Source organism: Passer domesticus, chromosome 5, assembly GCF_036417665.1.
Source record: "Passer domesticus isolate bPasDom1 chromosome 5, bPasDom1.hap1, whole genome shotgun sequence".
NCBI lineage: Eukaryota > Metazoa > Chordata > Aves > Passeriformes > Passeridae > Passer > Passer domesticus.
This window is the reverse complement of record NC_087478.1, coordinates 51,464,516-51,485,441: the sequence shown is the minus strand read 5'-3', so window position 1 is coordinate 51,485,441 and position 20,926 is coordinate 51,464,516. Positions and strand designations below refer to the sequence as shown.

Sequence of the window (20,926 nt, the reverse complement as noted above, 5' to 3'; positions counted from 1 at the left end):
GAAAAAGGGGTCCCTTAGGACTCAGGCATGAGAAGGTACATAAAGGTGTCTCACACTGTCATAGTAAACTTACCATGCAAAAGCTTTTATGGAATCCTTGTGTCATAAATTTGAGAGCCCAGACGTTGGTTATGCCGCAGCAGAATCAGGGCCTGTTGTTCAGAGCTGTAAGTTCAGTTGTGCAGGTGACTTGCATAGGTGATGAGAAGTTAAATGCACACCTGGAATGCATAATCCTCAAGCACATGACTGTCATGGGAGCTGACTTTCTTGAAGTATCCTACCCCGGGGTCTGTTTGGGCAAAATATCCTGTCTATCAGAACACCTTAATGTAAGGAAAATGTAAGTTAGTAAAGATGAGGTGCCTTTTGGATTCTGCTCTGCATTTTGATAATTGTATTATTTATCAAATTTACATGTCCGTTCAGTTGAGAAAAGTAAAATTCAAGCTTTCTTGGAACTTGTTTTTTTTCAAATCTTCTGATTGATTTAAGATTTCTATTCTCCACCCATAGCACAGAGCTGTAATAGCAGCAATAATTGCTCTAAGGGAGTCCTTGGCTTTGGGGGTTACCTTTCTAGGGGAATATGTACATAGAAGGAGCATTTTTGTTGTTTAAAGAAAAGGATCTTAACCTGCTAACTTCCCTCCCATTTTATGTGCTGACCTCACTGGGTTACATCAGCAGAGATCTGAACCCATGTGGGAAACCAAGAAGCTGTATCCAAGTGTCAGGAACAGGAGCTCCTATATTAATACCTTGTAAATGCAGGAACAAGCTGTTCTTTGGAAGGAAAAAAAATTGCACAGCTCTGTATATGAATGATGGATCTGTTACACTTGCACAATTTCACTAAAAATTCTCCTGGCAAGAAAAATGCTCTGGGAAAGCATCCCTAAAAAATCCAACACTGCCAATAGTGTCAGCCATGCAAACACCCGCTCTGTGTATGTCATCATATGTAAATCCTGCATAAATGTTTAACTGAGATAAATGTTTAACTGAATATTTCTGCTATTTTCCTCTCACCCTGAAAGCTGTTTGCATTAATAAACAAATTCTAATGTTTATGTACACAGACACCCACTCTGTCTCACTCCATCATTTAGCTTTCATTCTGGAGAATTATTCTCTCTGGTGATGCAAGGCTGCAAGGGTGCTGTAATAGCTCCATGAGGGATGCTGCTTCCCAAAAGAGAGCTTTACCAGTGGGGCAAGATGATAAAAACTGTGTCAGTGCCCTTTAATGGATGCCCAAGGTTCTTTAAATCAAAAGCAAAAGGCACTGCCATGGTCTGTCTATGATTGGAGGAGATACAGACAAGGATAGAAAGCAGGTCCCTCACTTTCTGTGAAAGTTAATCCAGGTAGAACAAGAGGAAATAGTAGTTTTCCTCTTTTGCCTTTCAAAAGAGGAAAAATACTGCAATTGGGCGCTTGGAACCCATGCAGTTCTGGTGAGCAGAGGAGTCCACAATGGTCCTTGCAAGTGTGTACTGTGTTTGTTCCTGGAGGCTAAGCCATGGCATGGAGGTGAGAGGTTTCTTTGAGGCTGGAGAGATTTGGGCGAAAAAAACAGGAAGAAAAAATGATATTTTGTGATGCCACAGTTGCTGCTGGAGCCCTGCACATGTAACAGAGGAACAAGTGAGATGCTGTCTGAAGCTTCAACAATTTTCTCCTCTCTCTGGCTGGTGAGTACTGTTGTTAAAATAGACTCTTTCCAGTCATCCCCCTCATTGCTCCTACAAACCACAATAGTAAAAGTGGCAGGGTATGCCTTCCTCTGCCTGTGAGTTACTAGGAAACGTTATCTGTTCCCTTAATTTTTGTCCAGTCTTTTGTTGTCTATAAATTATTTTCCTTAACCTCAAAGAAGAACACTGCACTGGGTTTGCAGCATGCACCATGTCTAGTATTGTGCTCAGATATTGTAGTGATGGGCTATATTTTAAAACTCAGTGGACAGAGGAAGCAGGCTGCATAAATATGTTAGAAAACCTGTAGAGTGTGTTTGTCATTTGTAGCTGAGTTAGGGCTGTTTGCAGAGGAGTACTTCTGCCCTGTGGGATGTTGTACTTTGTGCTGAAGGACGGGGAATGTGGGTGATGGGTGCTGGTGTTCACCAGATTTTACTAGGAAAGACTCACCTTGCTGTGGTTGTGGATGACAAACCTGCCACAGAGACCTTCATGCAGCTGTCAGCAGACAAATTGTGAGGAGGAAAAAGCAGTCACTCGAGGATGCTGCCTGACTGTGTCCACTCAGCTTCAGTCCTGCTCCCTCCAGCCTGGTTCTGGGGGCTGATGTGTGATGGAAACCAGCCCAAAGGCAGCTCAGGCTGTGGCAAGAGCAGTCTCATCCCCAGGTGAGAAAACCCAGCAAGGCACAGTCCCTGTGAGCACAAGCACTAACCTTGCAGGCAGGGAGGGGCCCCATGGCGTGGCAGGGTGCTGGGCAGTCGGCAAGGTCGCCTTGTGTGCCTGGCACTGGGAAGCAAACTCTCTCAGAGCAGTTTTGCTATTGATTTCAGCAGAGCTGGGATTTTGACACTGGTGGTGCCACACAAAGGAAAACCCTCTCATCCTGCACGAGCTCAGCTGCTCTGAGAAACGGGTGTCCTACCACAGTTTGGAGTAAAAATTTGGGGACTGGAGATAGCAGACAAAGCACAGAGCCATGTGAAACAGAGCTCTGTTCTTCCATCTTTACACAAACAAAAGTCCCATTGAAAACTGTAAGACATTGAGTCCTCTGATTGAAATATATATATATAAATACATGTAAAAATTCGATGTATTACAGTTTCAGCTCTACATTTTCCCTTGATTTTAATTTTCTCTGTAGAGTTCAAATACAGAATGTTCCTTCACAGCTTCTTTTCAAAGCCATTTTCTGACTTTCATATTTAAACTTATTTAAGGCCCTTAGATTTTTCTCCCAGCTGTAGAAGGCAAAGACAGGAAGAGACAGAAAAGTCAAAGACTCTTTTACAGTCCTGGAACCTCTAAAGAGCATCCTTGAAATAAAGGAAAAAAAAAAACCCAACCAAAAAAACCCCCCACAATAAATAATGCTTCAATTTTTTAAAAGGAAGTTATCTTTTTGAATATAGCCTTTTCCCATTTCAAGGGTATGAAATAATTAAAGTGTGTGTTTGCATAATTATGCTTTGTCTCTATACCTGCAAGTATTGTGGTTTGGGTTTTTTTTCCTCACTTTTGCTCCTGTTTTCTCTCTCTTATGTTACCAATCAGGCTCTGCTTCCCAAGTAGGTGCCCTTGGAAAGGAGAAATGCCTGAGCTTATGCCAGAATCACTGTCCTTGTTCTTTGGCAAAACCAGGTTTCTGACATGTGTCACATGCAGCACATGCCCTTCCCAGGCAGGCGACTTTCTGAGAGATTTTCTTCAGCTAGGATGGGTGTTGCTGTCTTTCCATCCTTCCCTGTAGCTGATGTGACCGCTTCAAATGTTCTATTCTTGTTGTGGGGAGAAAACAGCAGGTTTTGCATTCAAGCAGATTTGTGCAGAAACAAGCGTGTGTGTCCAGGTGCGCCTCTGACATCTGAGCATCCCTGGGTGACTGAAGCTCTCATTAATGGGTCTGCAGTCTTGGTCTCACTCCTTTGCAGTCCTTTGGAGCCCAAGGTGCCTGGGCAAGCTTATTGAGTGCAGCTGGCAGATGCAGCAGCTTGTGCAGCAGTTTTTGGGCTCTAAATCTGAGACTGGAGAGGTAGAGGCTCTTGGGAGCCCTTTGCAGACTGTGAGGTGAGGGAACAATGTCCACTAGTGAGCTCTGGTAGTCTAGAGTTTATCTGCCCTCTGCAACCTGTATTGCTGTAGGATGTCAATTCACTGAAACACTTTGCAGATATTTGCCTGTTTTGGCAACCATTTGATGGAGTGACCAGTGGTGAGAGCACTCAGCCCTGACCTGCATTGTGCACACTATGATTTTGCCCTCCAAACCTATGTCCAGGTAAGATTTTTGCTTGCTCTCCCAAAGAATTTTTATGTGCTTAACTTCATCCTGGGCAGGGATTGGCAATGTCTAAAACCACACCTTTTTTCTTCCCTTTCAGAGAGCAAAGTTTTATTTCTTTATCTGACAAAAAATCTGAGAATTTTCATATTGCAAAACTAGATTTATTGTATCACATTTCTCCTGTACTGTTCTTCCTCCTCCAAAAGCTTCTTTCTCTATAGTTGTTCAGATGACTTCTTATGTTCATATCTGTCTTACGACATTTGGAAGTTCAGTGGATAAAGAAGAAGACAGGGAAAGAGGCCTCTTCCCCCAGGACAGAAACAAACCAGGCTGGTACTGGAGTCACTCAGACTTGTGGGGTGGGCTCTCTCCTGAATTGCTTTTCAAATGCTGGAATCTTTGTGCTCTAGTAGGAGCAGTTTGGTTTGCCTTTTCAAGAGTACAATAAACTCTAAACAACCCTTGGGCATGTCTTTTAAATATTGTTGTGCAGGTGTATCAGTCAGACAGCCTAGGGAGTGTGGAGGTGATCCTGGAGGGTTGCCTCCATGGCCAGTTTCTTATAGACCCTTCTTACCCTGGATAAGAGGGAGATTCTCTTCCCATGGAGGAAGGTCCTCTAACTGAAGCAGGACAGCTTTCCATTTAAAAAGTTTGAAGCAATCCAAGGTGCTGCCTGGTGCTTCCTGTCAGCAGCTGTGTAGCCTCCTCGCAGGTCATACACAGGTTATGTTATTGCCCTGAAGCTTGGGGGCATTGCCAGGGATGCTGTGTTTGTAAAATACCCTTTTAATATAGCTGGGGAGGATGACGAGTTAATTCCTTCCTCCTTTATTTTCTCTGGATGAAGCATTTATTTGTGCAGTGTAATTAGCTGGGTTTTTTGCAGGTGTCTGCCACCTGGAGCACACCCAGTTAAGTGAGGAGATTCAAAAATGGGCTGTGAGACTCACAGAGCATGAGAGGGAAGGGCATACCAAGTGGGAATAGCACCCCAAGGAAGACTGCCACTGCCACTCTGCCACAGCTTGCCCTCCTCCTTGCCTCCCAGAAACAGTTGCAGCAGCAGTGTAACCCACTGTGTGAGGAGGGGAAGTAGAAGGAGGTGAAGGGATGTAGGCATACTTAGTTGTTTGACACTACCATTACATTTTGATCCCACTGGCCAAATGCATCAAAGTTTGAGAGAAATTTAAGAGTCTCAAAGTTAATTATATGTTCTCAGTAGATCTATGAAGAGGCTCATTAAATCAAGAAGCTGAGCTCAGCCAGGGATCCACAAAGAGGGTCCATGCTCATTGCTCAGTCTATCTGATGCTGATCCAGCATCTCGCCCATCCATAGGGCAGTGGAAGCAGAGAGTGGAACTGATTATTGCTGGGATGGTGAGGACTGTTGGGGAACAGAATATGTACATCTGTAGAACCACAGGCTCTATTAATTTCACTGCTTTTTAAATGAGGATGGGGAAGAAGAAGGAAGTGCAATCATTACTAGGATGCTTGTGATTATTAGGACAAATCCATTAGAGCCATGAAATTAATATTCTTAAGTGTGGTACGTCTCTGGATGGTCTTATTCATAAGTCACTTTTTTTTTCTCTCAGATTTTTTTGCTAGATTGTTAAAAAATAATTAGAGGCCCAGTTAGAGCTCAGGGTGGTCAACCACACGAATAAGACTGGACATGAGCAGAAGCTCATCAGATAAAAGCTGAAGAAGTAGAAGGAAGGGGAGAAAAGCTAAATGTTCTGCCTGTCTACAGGCATACATCTCTCCAGTTAGATTTTTCAGAGATATTACTCTGAAGAGACTGTTGTGACTTTATTTCTGAAGTGTGTCAGAGAGACCCTTCTAAGATAGTACATGTATTTTCACTCCCTTTTGTGACAGTTGCAGATTCTCAGCAATGCTTGTTATGAAGTCTTGTTCTCAAGTGCCTTTTAAAAAAAGCTGTAGAGCCACACTTATCCAAATTTCTATGGGGACTTGATAGATTTTCTGCATGCTATACGACTCTTAACGTCTCATGAACAACTCAAGTATTTTCTATTTTAAAATGGCACAAACGCACTTTCCAAATCAGAGATTGAGACATGACATTGAAATAGTCAACAAAATGTTTGTTCTTTATATTTTAAAAACAAGTAAACATGTTCTGCTCCTGCAAATGCAGGTCACTCAGGTCTGCCTAGACTATAAGCTGCAGGACAGGACCTGGAACCGATTTGTCTCATTAAGATGGGTGTTAGGGTCTTTTTCTGCATCACTTTAAGCTGAGATCATTCATAATATGTTGTGTAACAGTACATGGGGGCTTCATTAGAAATTGGGTTTCCTTGAAAGCACTATCAGACAGGTTTGCTGGGAAGCACTCACATTAAAGGTACTGTCTGCCTTGAGGATCTTCTACCACAGATATAAACGGTGAAGGGTGCTGGGGGTAAAGAAGGGCCCATCATGTCACTGGTGAGCCTGGTAGTGGAGGCAGGGAAAACAGCAGAGGTTTCCTTGGTCCCAGCCCAACATCTGTGCTAAAGCTGCCCTCCTGCACAGCCCTGTCTTGCTGTGGCTCAGCCAGTGGGGGCAGGCACAGGAGCTCTTGCTCAGCCTCTTGGTGGTAAAGAGTTTGGGGATGACTTGCTAATTGGACAGCATTGCTTTTGCTGGTGGACATGCCTCAGGAGCTGCTCAGCTGGTGGCACTTGCTTTCCTCAGTCAATGAAGCAATATAAAACACTGTGCCAAACTCTGCCAAAACACTGCACATCTGCCAGGCAGTATAATTAGAAATAATCATGTTCTGGAGGGACTGTGCTGCAGAAGGCACTGGTATCCATCCAGGCCAGCTCCACATTTGGGGTACTGCTTTGCTGCCAGTACAGCTGAAGTTAACCCCTGAGTGTGATGTTGTCAGGGCAGTGACATTGCACTGTGGCTGCACAGGCTGGGCGAGCAGGCAGTGAGCCCAATTGGTTGTGTAGGTGCTGCCCATGATGCCCACTAGGTTTTATATCTTGCCATAATGCCCTTTTGGCACGACTTGGGGGGTGAATGTATTGGGTGTAGGAAGTGTCACAGTCAATCCCAAAAGACCGAAAGCAGCAGCACATGCAAGCCAGAGCAAACCTCTAATGTTGTCCAAAGCTGTTTTGATGTAAGGCTCTTTGGTGCCTCTGGTTTCATATGCAGCAAGCCTATAGCTGCTCTGGTCTCTTGTTTGCTGAATGAGCGCGAGCTGGCTTTGTTACACGGCACCATTGTGACTGCTGGCAGAGCTCTCAATCGCTTTGATAAACGATGTGCTGAAACATGACTGCCACTCTTTCATGTGCTTTCACAGCACCAAGGTGTCATTTTCAATTCTTAGGCAACTTTCTGTATCCACACAAGAAAAAAAATCAGGGAGCTCATTATTCACAACTCGTGAAACAAATCATAAGTCTTCCTCCTATATAAAATCCCCACAGTAAGTGGGGTGTAAGTGCTGTTAAGACAGAATTCAGAATCCCTTGGGGCTTGGCACATGGTATGCTTGAGAAATCTCCAAGCCATTTGCTCCTTTTTGGAATAGGAAGAGAAATTTAAACAGGACTCATAAAAAATATTCCCTTTGCGCTTTCTGTTTCAAACTTATGTGCCTTGCCTTGTCTCAACTTCCTTACTGATTGTCTCTTCTTTCCTTCATACCGTTATCTTTGAAATTGTTTGGACAATTAGCTGTTTCTTGTCACCTTTGGTCCTTTTTCTTAAAATTAAGAAATGTTAGATACCTAGAAATACTCATGCATAGTTCCTTCTCATCTTTTTCTTGTTCTGACAGCATTTCTTAGGTCTGTCTCACACTCAGACCCATTGGCTTTGTAATATTGGAATACAGCTAATAAGCAGTATGATTTTTATCCAGATTAGTGTAAGTCATTATTTTTACCTTAAAGGTGGCATGATTTTGAGAGCAAGGATGCTGACCTTGCTGTGGCCAGGAAGGGAGAGGATCTCTGCTGTAAGCAGCACTGGAAACACAGAACAGTGGCCTTCTCTTCCCTGCCTTGTCTTTAGCAGCTGTGTGAACTCATTCAAAATTGTTTTCCCAGTTAAACTGAACACTAAGAATTAATAATAATTTAGAAGAATTGTAATTACTTTTTCTGCTCTTCCTGGAAATTAGGAGTGTTTCTATCCATGTTTACCTCAAAGCATTCAGATTTCTTTCTTGTTCCTCAGTAAAAGTGCACAGACAACCACGTCTCTGTTCTGATGTGACAACACAATTAGAAAATTGTATCTTTAAATACCAACTTAATCTAATCTGGGACAAAAACAATAAAAAGCTTTAATCATAATTGCACGGTGCCTGTAGGCTGTCACCAGAGGGCAGAGACAAGGTTGTTCATTGCCACATGTGGATAGTTTAGAAATTAAATCCCCTTTTCACAAAGGCAATAAATTCTGTCTCACTTGTGTCCTTTCCAAATATTTCAGCTCTGTAACCAGATAGCTCATTTCATCAGCATCTGTCAGAGACTTTCTCTTGCTTCTGTCAAGCTATGTACAAAGGGACAAGGAGAAATGTCTTATAAAACTACACACACTTGACTTTGTAACGTCACAGCTTATATGAAATACTAGCTCTAAATATAAACAAGGTACAAACTTTTCCTTCACAGGGATTTTTCCACTGTTTTGTATTTATAGTGCACACACACTGAGGATTCATATCACCCTGGGTATCCACAGCAAGTACAAGGGTGATTTACTGGGAATGCATCTTTGATCAAAAACTGCTCTCACATATTATATGTAGAAATCTAAGAAGAGAATGGGTTTTAAATCCCAAACCAGTAAGGTACAATTTCTACACTGCCTACCCTGTGTAGGAAAGACAGATTCTGAGAATAACTCCATTTTCCATTACCTAAGTTGGAAAGACAGCAAGGGTTTTGAGATCATCAGTGGCAGCCTATGAATTCATTTCTGTTCTGAAGAATACTGTGAGGCTTTTGGCACCAGGAAACCAGCTCAGCCTCAGACACTGAAGCAAGGCACACCCCACCCCATCAAGGCACACCCACCTTGACAAAATCCCTGGCAGCAATGGGTAGTCATGGACTCAAAATAGCTCTGTCAGTGTTTCCACTTGAGGACGGGCACATGGAAAATCCTAGTAGAGAGCCAATGGACAGAAGTGCCACAGGCTAGCTGGTTTGGAGAGAAAAGGCTTCCACCAAGAAACAGGGACACTCTGGAGTAAGAGGCAGAAGTAGGAGACTTGGAGTCCCTGGGTTTCCTGCAAATATCAGGGACCTGATGGCAACATGGGTACCTGGTGGGTGGCAGATGTGCCCGGTGTTCTGCTTTTCCATGACTGCACACCTCCTTGTTGTAATTTCTAAGCAACTTTGTTTTGTTTTTAGGAAGAGGCTTTTAAAAGTCCTTGCAATTCTCCCTGCTTGTTTCTTGGATAGTTTAACTAAAAAATAACATCTAAGGACTCTGCACCTTGGGGAGGCTGAAGTTCCTGGATCCAATGATTCCAGGCAGGAAACATGTGCAGGAGACCAGGATTACATACAGTACCTGACTGCTGCTCATAGCCTTGGAAGGAGCAAGGCAGGCTGGCTCCAAAGGATAGCATGGGAGTAGAAGTAAATTCATGAATCTTAGAGCACAGACTAAATATCTAATGTACTTTCTGTTTTAGCATAGAATAAAACATTCAGCTCTGTATGTATTCCTCTCTGAAGAGTGAAAAAATATCAGAAGAATCCATAGCTTGGAAAGGATTTCTCCTATGTCTGAACTCCAGTGATGTAGAAAGATCCTGGGTGCTATTCATAGTATTCCAAGATCTTAAAATCCATTACTCTGCACAAGGAAAACAAAGAAATTAAGTGGGTATGCAACAAGCAGATTCACCATCACCAGTGTTGACCATGCTGGTACAGCTGTGATCAGCTTTTTTACCATCAAGTTCCCTCTTGCTCCCATCTCCTGCAGGTTTGATGACGAGCAAAGACGTCAAATGCAGAAGCTCAGCATACGTGGGAGTTTGGCAAGAAGGCAGAGCAGCAAAAAGAGCAAGGGAGCTGTGGTTCTTTCAGCGTGTCTGGTTTTAAGGAGCTACTGGTGCAGGATGCACTTGAGAACTCGAGAGGCAACACTTGCAATTATTTGCACTCTTGCAATTCAGGTATTGATGTTTCCCTCTCCTTCCTCTCTCCATGCTGCGGCTGGCCATTGCACTAGTGCCATCCCCAGGGAATGTGTTTTTCCATGGACATCTCTTTACTACCAGCTTCCACACAACTCCATAGAGGGGAGTTGCTCCTCACGTTAAGAGGCAGAGGCTTCATTCTGCTCTCTCCTTTCCATCCATCCTGTTGTTTAGATTGTGAATATGATGAGGGATCAGATACTTATGTATTTCTGAACTGATATTTTGGGATCAAGAATGGAATAAAATGTGTTGGAAAGCAGACTTGCCCTTTCACATGTCCCCTTTTCCTCATTCCCTAAGGACTTAATCAGAGTCCAGTTTTTCCCCACTTACACCAGGATATTTTATTTTTTAATTAGAAAATACACTAGTTCAGGCAATGGAACAAGGGAAGGGAGAAGAGCCTTGTCAAAGTATATTACAAATATATTGTAGGGTAATGGTACTTTGACCCACTAGCTAATGTTCAGGATCTGCATTTATTCATTTATTTATGTTAACATCTTTAAACCTTAATTTTTTTTTTTTTTTGTAAAATAATCCAGCTGTAGCTCTGATCACACTTACCTGCCCAAAGTTTTAGATTAGTTTCATGGTCATGATACTGAACCATCTTAAAACAGATGCAAGGTAGTTTGACTGCAGTAATGATTTATTTCAGTGTTCAGTCAGCCTTGTGTTATTTCTCAGTGCACTTTTCATGCTGAACATCTAATACAGATTTTGGATTTCTGCAGTGTCTGTAGCTTTTTACCCCAAAATGCTATTTTGAACCGTCTCCCTTCCGCAATACCTTAATGCAGCTTTGGCTTGGGAGAAGTTTTGTTACACAGAGCAGTGCTGCCAGGCTACATGATGAACTGCAAGAAGACTGAAGAATGCTGCTTATTTTGTTTTTGCTTGCTTTAGCAGAACTGAGCCCAGTTTTTCACCTCATGACTATGGAGACTGAATTTCTGACCCAGCTTGCTGCTACCACACTCTTGGGACAACCAGTGCTTCCAGAAAGTTGCTATCTGTCTTCTGAGGTGGATCCAGAGAGGTAGCAGCAGATGGCTGCTGCCAGGGAAGGTGATTTCTGCCAAGTACCACTAAACAATCAGTTTTGGAATCTATTTGGAGTCTATAAATGATCTCTTGGGTCTGCTGTTCGTCACTTCAGTGCAAGGGCTTAACTGGAGTTAAGCCTTCACTCAGCAAGTGTGGAAACACTTTTAATCAGAAGCAGGAATCGTTGGCCCAGCTTGCCAAATCAGATTAAGAGCAGTTTATATGACCATTGTAAGTATCATAAAGTGCCTGGACATGGGAAACATCAATATATAAACAAGATACCCCCTGATTTTTTTATTATTTTGGCCTGCAACAGTGAGAAGCATTTGAAAGGCCAGATCCTTTGTAGTGCTGAATATCCTCAACTCCAGCTGCACTCCTTGAAAGACCATGTGCTCAGTGACTCCTCAGGAGGCCCATCTGGTAACAGCCCCATGCTGCTCTCCCTGCCAGGGAGCAGCCACTACCACCCCAAGAATGGAAATTAAAAAAGCAACCTGACTCCTTTGAGAACCGCAAGACATTCCTTGTATGAGAAATTACTTCATATTCAAGATTTCTGCATAGCTGTGCTGCCACTTACAGAAACATGTTTTCACAGTATAATACATTCACCCCCACTGAACCTCAGAACTCCGTTTAGGATTTGACATGTCTTCAGGAGATCTTCAGGACCCACACAGGGTCCTGAATATATGTGAACTAAGTAGTGACAGGAAGAAAAAAAGCCACTCCTGGAAATTAAAAAATAACTGAATTTAGATCAAACACATGGAAAGTCTGGCTTTTGCCCTAGAAGGTTAATCACTACTTGGAATTTTTTGCCGTGGGAGATTCCTTGTGTAATTGTTGAAAGGCGAGATCAAAACCCAATATCATCTTTTGAGTGCCAGTGTCACGCCTGGATAAAAACAAGCTGTATCAGCACTAATTATATTTGCTCCCAGACATGCTGCTGAAGCTCTGACTATGTTTGGGATAGGAAGGAATTTCCTCATGTGGTGAATTGGTAAAGTTTGGGATTTGTCTTGTTCTTGTGCATTGCTTAAGGACCATTTTTTGGAGTCTTGTTTCAAATTCTTTGACTTTCTGCAGCCTTGTGATCAGAGCTAAATATTCAGCTTTTCCCACTACTGGGCCCTGCTTTGGTTCTAAAGGTTTTTTCTGCTTTACCAAATATGTATGGAGGATCTCATTTTGCTGCATTTTAAAGATACTCTAGCAATGGCAAAAATAATCTACATTATTACTTATCTAAAAATAATATACAGGGAAAGAAAAAGGGCAAAGGGAATAATGAACTGTACAGTCAGTTGCAACCTTCAACTTCATTCTCTGGAAAACAAATGAATTGTAGGATGCTCTAGTGTACAGAGGTATGGTCAAAGTACCCATTGTGTTGGGGCAGCACTACATGTAAGGAGCAACCACTCTTCTTTCATGTGTGACTAAATCATTGTTATTGATCAGTATGAAGCAAGGGAAATATTTACTAAACCTCACAGTTAAAGACAAAATTCCTTTATTATTCGCTTGGTGTTACAGATATGAAAATGGTCTGCAGGTCTGATAGATGCTTACAGCACACTTGATTACTCTTTAGGCATATTTTAATACTCTTTAGATTATATTAGGCATGTTAGGTCCAGACCTTTATGAGCAACCCCAGTCCTTTCTTTTGGTGTTCTCAGCAACCCCTGTGTACTTGAGCCTGGCATGATGCCAGTGTGAGGCTTTGTACTGGACTGGCTGAGAGCAACCTTTGACTTGCATCGAGTAGGGCCAACAGCTCCATGCAGCAACAGCTACTTGAGCTTATGCTTCTCCAGCTGTTTTTTTTTTTTTTCCTGTTCTGCAAAAATACTTGTTTTAAACAGCAGTTTCTGGCTTGTTACACCTCTCTTACAAAAACCTGCGGTTTGAAACCTACCAAAACCAGACAGCTATGTAAAGCTTGCCTTGTGAGGATGTGAGCATATGAGAAAAGTGAAAATTTGAGCACAAAGAGAAGAGTAAATTAAATCTTTCCCCCCAAAGCAATATTAACTTCAGCGTGTTGTAATAGTAAGCAACGTTTATGTTAGTTCAATACCTAATTCCATTAGCTACAGTTACACTGGTCCGTTCTGTGGAGTGGTGGGGCACTTTCCCAGACAGAGCACTGCTGTCAGCCCTTCCCCCTTCCTTGGCAGTGCATATTTGGGTTTAATATCAACTGTGTTGTTCATGGGCTGCCACATGGAGCTGATGATCAGAGGCTGATGAGGATGCTGGTGCAGGACAGCAGCCCCCGCACAAATCCGACAGGCATCACCACAACTGTGTGACCAACAAAATGCCCATTGCTGCTGTGACTCCAGCATCATCCAGCATGCAAAGCTTAAAGGGCTCTTTGACAGGCCCCAGATCATACTGAAATCCTTTCACTTATCTCTGCTTTGCCCCTGTCCTGCTGCTGCTGAAGTCCATAGCACAAATGCTCTGCCCACAGTTGTGCTGGAGAATGTGTCCTGCTTGGTCAAAAAAGGAGTAAGCTGTGATGGTGCATAAACAAATGGAGAGTCAGGAACTACTGCTCCTTTCATTGTTTTATTATTGTTCATAATTTATCACAACTGTTGTTTCACTGTTAATTGCTGTTCATCTGAGGAGTGCACATGGAGCATGTTTCCTACTGGGAACTGAAAAAGAGGGAGCATCTTAAAAAACCCCGGAGGATTTTTGAGATCACAAACCTTAGAAAGATAACAAAATTAGCACACATAATTCCCCTTGATTTTCTTTATGCCTGCAGACAAGGTTAGCAGCAACTCTTGTTTCTAAGAATTTGTTTTGTCTCCTCAACCAAAAAATCTGGAATGGTGTTAGGTCTGATTTATTATTATATGTCTTGTTTTTCTTATAGAAAATATGGCAAAATTAGAAACAAATTACATGAAAACATAATAAATTACAAAAACTGAATACTGAGAGAAATTAATAAAAACCAATGTTTTTGTTTCCTTCATAATTATCTAAAAGTGAGACCTGAAGACTGTCCCTAATAGACTCCTTTTTAATACATCTTCACACTAACTTGAACTGGGGGAGGGTTTAAGCAGCACCCTTGTGAGGTGAATTATGAAGCCAAGCTTGGTGAAACTCTGCAGTGTGGTCTCTGAGTGTAGTCTACAGTAGAGCTGTCTGTCCTCAGACAAGTTCTTCTTGCGTTACAGTAACTCAAGTAATTCTGGCTATCACCTAGATGTCTCTCATCTATCCCTGAAATTGAATTCTAGACCAGTAGCACATATTTTAATAGCAAAACATCTATTTTTTTTCTCCAATTTTTTTCATTCTCATATAGAAAAGGTAATTTCTCTAATTTCTGTTGATTTTTTCCCATGCACCTCCTACTTCCCCCACACATTCCAACTTGTGACAGAGGTGCTTCCGTGATGAAAGAAAGTAGGACCTGGGAAAAGGCAGGCGTGATGCTTCAGAGGATCATCTTGTAAGTACCTTGTCTTTATTGTCTCATGGTATGAACATGTTAATTGTTCATTGTTAGTCTGGTTGACTCCAGAGGTAGGAATGGAGTGCACTGGTATCAATGGGTTATCCCTAGGACTGAAGAATGAGACTACTCATTACGTATATTTGAAAATCTCAGTTACTTATGTTCTCAGCAAAAGCTCCTAATTTTCTCAGCTCTTTCTGTAAACTCAGCATAAAAGGATTGCATAATGGACACGGCGACTCCCACAACTATTGTTTACATCTGTCAGCTAATCCTTTCTGTGAGTCAGGCGGTGCCTGCTGGGTTGGGCACTTGATTTGGATTAGAAACTCATTATTATGATGATGCATATTGCAGTGCTGCCTGGAGGCCTCAGCAGGATTATGGCCACATTGTGCTAGACAGCACACAGACCTAGAGCTTGTAGCCTATTGTTAGAGCACCCTCACTCTAATTCTGGATTAGACCCCATTTCTTCTCATGGCCCTTGTGGGTAAAACATCTAATCCTGTTCTGTTTCCGTATCTTTTCAGGGGAGATGATAACTCATTTCCTACCATCAGTCAATGTCTATAACCACCTGCTTTTGGAGGAGAATGCCAGGATGATGTCACCCAAAGGCTGCAGGTAAATGCTGCATCAAGTGGGAACCAGCATTTTCCCTGTTTGAGTGCCTCTACTATTCAGTGGAATGGTTTTGCAATGGGAATTTGTGGCTTTTCCAGCAGTGCTGCTGCAGCCAGAGAATATGCAAGGTGAAAAGCACAACAAGTCTTGAGTTGCTCCTAGGCTGTTTGCAGCCCTGAGTTGTTCACTAAGACCTCAGCTTAGTAAATGACATTAGGATCTCCCTTCTTCCCTCTCAGGGCTGCACATGTGTCCATCCTAGTGAGTGGCCCTTGTTGGGTAGCAGGCAGACTGTCCTCCCCCCGTCCTTTCAGGCTCTAGGTGTTCCTGCTGCTGTTGCAGGTGCCAGCACACCCTGTTTGTACTCCACCTGTGCTGCCACAGCCACGCACCTGTGACTGCAGCTAAGCCTGAGCCTGGTCTGTGCTTGCCCTTCACTCACTGGCACCTACTGCTCTACAATGTTGCTCAAGTGTGAGGCTTGACAAGGATCTTACAGTTTCTGACTGACCTTATCGTTTCAGATCAAGGTGAACTTGACTGGCTTTTATCACCCTATAGAAGCTGCTTCTTGTCTGTCCTGGTTGTTTACTGAGGTAGCCATACAAATAGCTTGGAAAATGGTGCTGAGTTGTGTACAGGTGAACTCTTTGAGTGTTGTCCACTACCTCATTTCCCTTGCTGAGAATACTGTGGGTCAGTGGGGCCACTCTGCAAGATGCTCCTAAGGAAGAAAAAAGTTGTGTGAGACATCTTTCAAGGACAGGAGCAAGGCTGGCGCTTGCTGAGGAATTCTTGAACAGCTTCAGCTTCATCTCTTTCCTCTTTAAGCCCAAAGTCCTTCTCTACAAGCTATTACAATGTGCTGGCATTGTTACAGCCATCACAGGCTGGAGCTGGCACACACAGGATTATCCTGTTGTAAATTTGTTTGTCTCATGGGAAATTTGAGACTTAAGCACTCACTTGGTCTGCACCTCTTTATTTGAGACTGACCAGTCTGAATCACTTTTGATAAAACATCAGTAGGAGTCTCAACCAAAGTTAAGTTCCTATCAGTTTAATTAAAGAAGATCACTGGAGAGACAACCCCTGTGAAATGCTCCCATAGTGTAGAAAGCTACACTGTGAGTGCTGCCCTCAGTAATCACTAGAGGCTGCTATCAGCAGTGCAATCAGAAATGACTGAAGAGCTTAACTTGAAACTTAGACATCAACACATGGCAAAGAAAATACGAGACAACAGTGACTGGGGACTAATCACATCCATTGTATCATGACAATAACAGAAAAGTAAATAGAGAAGGCACTGTAAGGTGGTCTGAGACACAGATCTGTAGGAAACTGGGCTTTGTTACATACTAGTCCTATGCTATTATAGGCACAAGGTCAGTCAGTAAAAATCTTGATAACCAAAGCAAAGTTATATTTAAAGACTTTCTTTACCTATTGCATTCTAGCTCTTTCCCTTTCCTTCAATAGCTTTTGTGGGTGTGGTACCACGTGAATGAGGCTGGATGTTAGAAGCTGGAAAAGACTGCAGGGAGAAGAAAGCATGTAGGGTCAGCATGGAGTTTACTTCTTGCTTCTTCTTCACTGTTGAGTTAATGGTATTGGCCACAGTGGTATGGACTATACCAGGTCACCTTTGGGGACAAAAAGGCATTTGAGAGATACATCTTCCATAGTTTTTGTTTTGTCTTCACAAATTAGTGTTTATAGAAACTAACCAGAGATTAGATTAGTGCACTGCTCCTGTGGGATGCAGACTTCAGGGTTCAGGCAATGTTCTATGGCCAACAAGACCCAACAAGTTATACCTGAGTCATTCCCCTGGGTGTATCATGCCCTGGACTGACAATGACAGGAGCCAGCTGAGCATCCTCACAGGAGATGACAAGTGTCGACACAGGGGCAGTCACCTCCCATTTTTCTAACCAAGCAGAACTGGCAGTGGAAGAGCCACTGAGGTGACTGATCTTAATGTTTATCCTAGTGGTGATATTAGGCTCCCAATGAAATTAGAAGGATGACACTTAATGTAGTCTTTTGGTAGTGGGGCAAGACTTATATTCTTAGCATAAGCTGCTTAGGAAAAGCTTATTTTACTTTGCATTTATCACTTGTTACTAATATTTTATTACATTGATAGCCATCCCCAAAAAATATTTTAATGTTCTTACCTGTTTCATATATAGACATACTCCCTTCAACATCAAACGTGTTTGAGAGAACAAGACTGTAGACAAACTGAGTTAGACCTGCTTAGTTATGCTGACATAAACTTAGTGAAGCTTCTTTTTTGACCAACAAAATAGTGCCTAATGTGCTTTCTGAGTCAGTGTGTTTCTTCCTTCTGGAGCCAAATCCAGCACATGGTGACCACAGATCTGTGGGCCCCACTTAGGAGAAGCTTCCACTGAGCCTAGCAGGATCTCTAGCTTGAGTACGAAATGCCAAATTTGATCAGGTAGGCTAAAACACTGCATTTCCTCAAACATTTCTTTGTCCACTCCCTTCCAGATGAGCCAAGCCAGACACACTCCTTCCAGTTGAAATAGTCCTTTTTTTCACTTTTTTCCCCATTTTTGCCCCCCCCCCAAGTTTCTGAGGTATACAAAAGGATAATGCAGTGTACAGCATAGTCACCTAACGGTGACTGTAATGTGCACTGTGCAGGAGAGTCTCAGGGAGTTGTACAATGAAATTCTACAATAATATTAGTAATGAAGGGCAATTAAGAGCAGTAGTTAACCTATATTTTTCTACCCTACTTTAGGAGTCAACTTACACTGAGGATTTCAAATACTAGTTGGAAGTGCATTGCATTGTCCAGAGGCATAATTACAGAGAGCTGTAGTTGTCTTTATCACAGTTTTAATTAGTAGGACACATTAAATAACCAGCTGATACAGATCTTAATGAATCATTTATAGGCCTACATCTAAGACAATTATATACATAGCTGGTAATACATAATAATTTGCTTACTTCTGGGCTTGTGTGAAATAGAATATGCATCGTCTTCATGTGAAGTAAAGGTGAAAGGGACAGGACAAAACCGGGACAGCAGTCTACTTTAACCAAACAGCTTTTGCCTGGACCACTGTTGACAAGACTGGGGAAGAAATATGAATAGTTGGCTTCAAAAGAAATCCACCTTGAGGAAAAGCAGCAGCTCTGGTTTCCTGAATTGTTGACTGGTTTGGGTTTTGTGTTTTTAAATCGAGCTGGTTGTCCCACATGGACACTTTATGTGGTGCTGCTCAGCAATGAGGGCAGATGCACACCAGGCTGAGAACAGGGTTTCTGGGGCAAGCTAGGACTCTGCTGTCTGCAAGCCATGTCATGGCACTCTTGCTGTGGCTCCCTGACAGGCTAGCCCGCCTTAGATGTGTGCCTCTTTTTTCTCCAGCACTGCCTGCCCAGAAACATGAAGAAGGTCCTTCAGAGAAACCACTACAGTCCCCTAGCAGCCAGATCTTTGCTCCACCAGGGATGTTCCCAGCTCTCTGGTTCTACCAGCTTTCTTGCTGCTCAGTATGTATAGATGAAAAAATGGGAAACATGCCTAAACCTCCAATTGCTCTGGGGCTAATTTTTGCTCTGAGCACTGTTTCAGGGCCAGATTTTCATGGCATTTGTTTGCGAGTGCTCCTTGATAATTAAGAAGATGTATATGTTGTCTGTTTGGCCAAGTGAAGGGGCTATGGGAGCATCTGGCTGTGAAAGTGCATGTATTGTCACTGCTGATTTCTGCAGAGCTCAGTCAGGGTATGTACACAGCATGGTGGAAGACATGGAAACAAATAAATGTGGTGTAAAAGGTGTAACACATGCCTCTTCCTCCTCTTTGCCTAGAAGATGCAGCTGGTCACAGGCAGGCTGCTCTCCTTAATCAGCCCCAGTAGCAGGACGGTCCAACTGAGGGAGTTTGGGAATCTTCTTTTTAGGAGAAACCTGCCAGGCTCCAGGATGCATATATTGAGCATGGTGCCAGTCCTGGATATTTCACAAGGTTTATCCCTCCCATGCACCCTGCTGACCTCTATCATGTTCTTGTTTCTGCCTCTCCCTGCCCCATGGGCCGTTTTGGTATCTGCCTCAGGTCCTTGTACAGTTTTGAGCTACTTGTTTTGTCTCCTGTTTCTTTAACAAAGTAGTACTTTAATGACAGATTGTAGGTAATACAATATGCCCAAAACCACTGCCCAACCCCCCCCCAACTTGTTGCATCAAGTACATGTATTTGTCCATGGTCTTTCTTGCCATGTCTCACTTGGCTTGCTCTGCTTAGTTGGAGCTCCAGTTGAAGCAAAACCTGTGTTTATCTGATTACAAGGCAAAACCTAGCAATAAACAAACCATTGCAAATGTATACTTGAAAAGATTAAGAGAAAAGTATTACCAACCCATGTAATATTGTAATCCAAAGTACTTTAAAAGTAGCATTGAATAATTTTCTCAATTATCCATAGAGTCTGCTGTTAACAGGTTTCCCTGGTTGCCTACCATCAGAGGGACTCTCTGCAACTTCTTTCAGCTTAAGTACAGAGTTCTCCTTAAAATTAGAGGGCTTTTAAGAGTTAATATGTTAATCTCCTGATGTACTACAGCAGGCATCTGGAATAGATCGGACTAGACTGTTTACATTGTGCTTCCTTTCAGGGTGGTTAGAAGTGAGGGAGCACTTGTGGCAAGAGCTGATGTGGTGTAGGGTTTGACAGTGTCTTTCCACACCTAGTTGTTGCTTTTGTGGAGGAGGGAGGAGCAGAAACTGCCAGTATGGCTCTCAGTATGGCTTTTCAGCTTCTCCCATCAGGGGAGGAGGCTGTCACAGGGCAGGGGGTGATCCCATGCTTAGTTTTCCCTAGCATGTCCAAGGTGGCAGAAGTTTCCTTTGCTGTCTTCTCCTGGAAGAAAATAAGAAACCTAATGAAAGAGGTTTACTTTCTCTGAGGCAAAATATAGTTAGTATGAGCTTCAAGCCTCTGAGCCTAGGGGCACCTATACCAGAGAAGCATGAGGTCTGCTCCATCCAACAGGGCAGCTGCTGGGAATGCACTCAGCACCGGGCTGAGGGCAGCCTACATGCTGAAGCTGACAGTCACTCTGGACGGATGGCTGTAATAACTTTGTGCTTTGTGGCTGTCGCTGTTTTTATCCTCCAATTCCCCTGGGAGGTAGGGAAGTGCTGTTAGTCATTTTATAGCGATAAGTTGAGCCATGGTGTGATGAGGCCACACAGGGAGTCAGCAGCAGAGACACTCTGCTGTCAGACCCTCCTCTCCTTCCTTATCAGCTCTGCCTTATCTGTGTGCACAAGTAAGATTTGTGGAAATAGCTCCTGAGTGACTGGGAAGAGTGGGGACGAGCCAGAGAACTGCGAAGAGTAGTGCCTGCTCCCATCACCAAAAGCCTCCCATCAGGCTGCCTAAAAGCCCTCAGTACACTGAGAGATGACAGCTTTGCTCCAGTGCCATGTTTTCAAGCAGAGCAGATTTTTTGCCAGTTCTCGTTTGACTTTCTGTATTGGTT

At 43.0% G+C, this 20,926-nt stretch overlaps 1 long non-coding RNA gene across 4 annotated transcripts; it reads left to right on the top strand.

The window, feature by feature from the left end:
• Positions 1-1,611: 1,611 nt before the first annotated feature.
• LOC135301366 (uncharacterized) lies at positions 1,612-15,747 on the top strand. 4 transcript variants are annotated; one of them, XR_010363123.1, is made up of 5 exons: positions 1,612-1,697; positions 9,990-10,182; positions 11,119-12,638; positions 14,687-14,755; positions 15,295-15,747. It is a non-coding gene; the product is annotated as an uncharacterized LOC135301366 (long non-coding RNA). The 4 variants fall into 4 exon arrangements; XR_010363122.1 differs by lacking the exon at positions 1,612-1,697 and adding an exon at positions 9,483-9,887 and having other exon boundaries at positions 11,122-12,638; XR_010363124.1 differs by lacking the exon at positions 1,612-1,697 and adding an exon at positions 9,483-9,887 and having other exon boundaries at positions 11,119-12,271.
• The last annotated feature ends 5,179 nt before the right edge of the window (positions 15,748-20,926 follow it).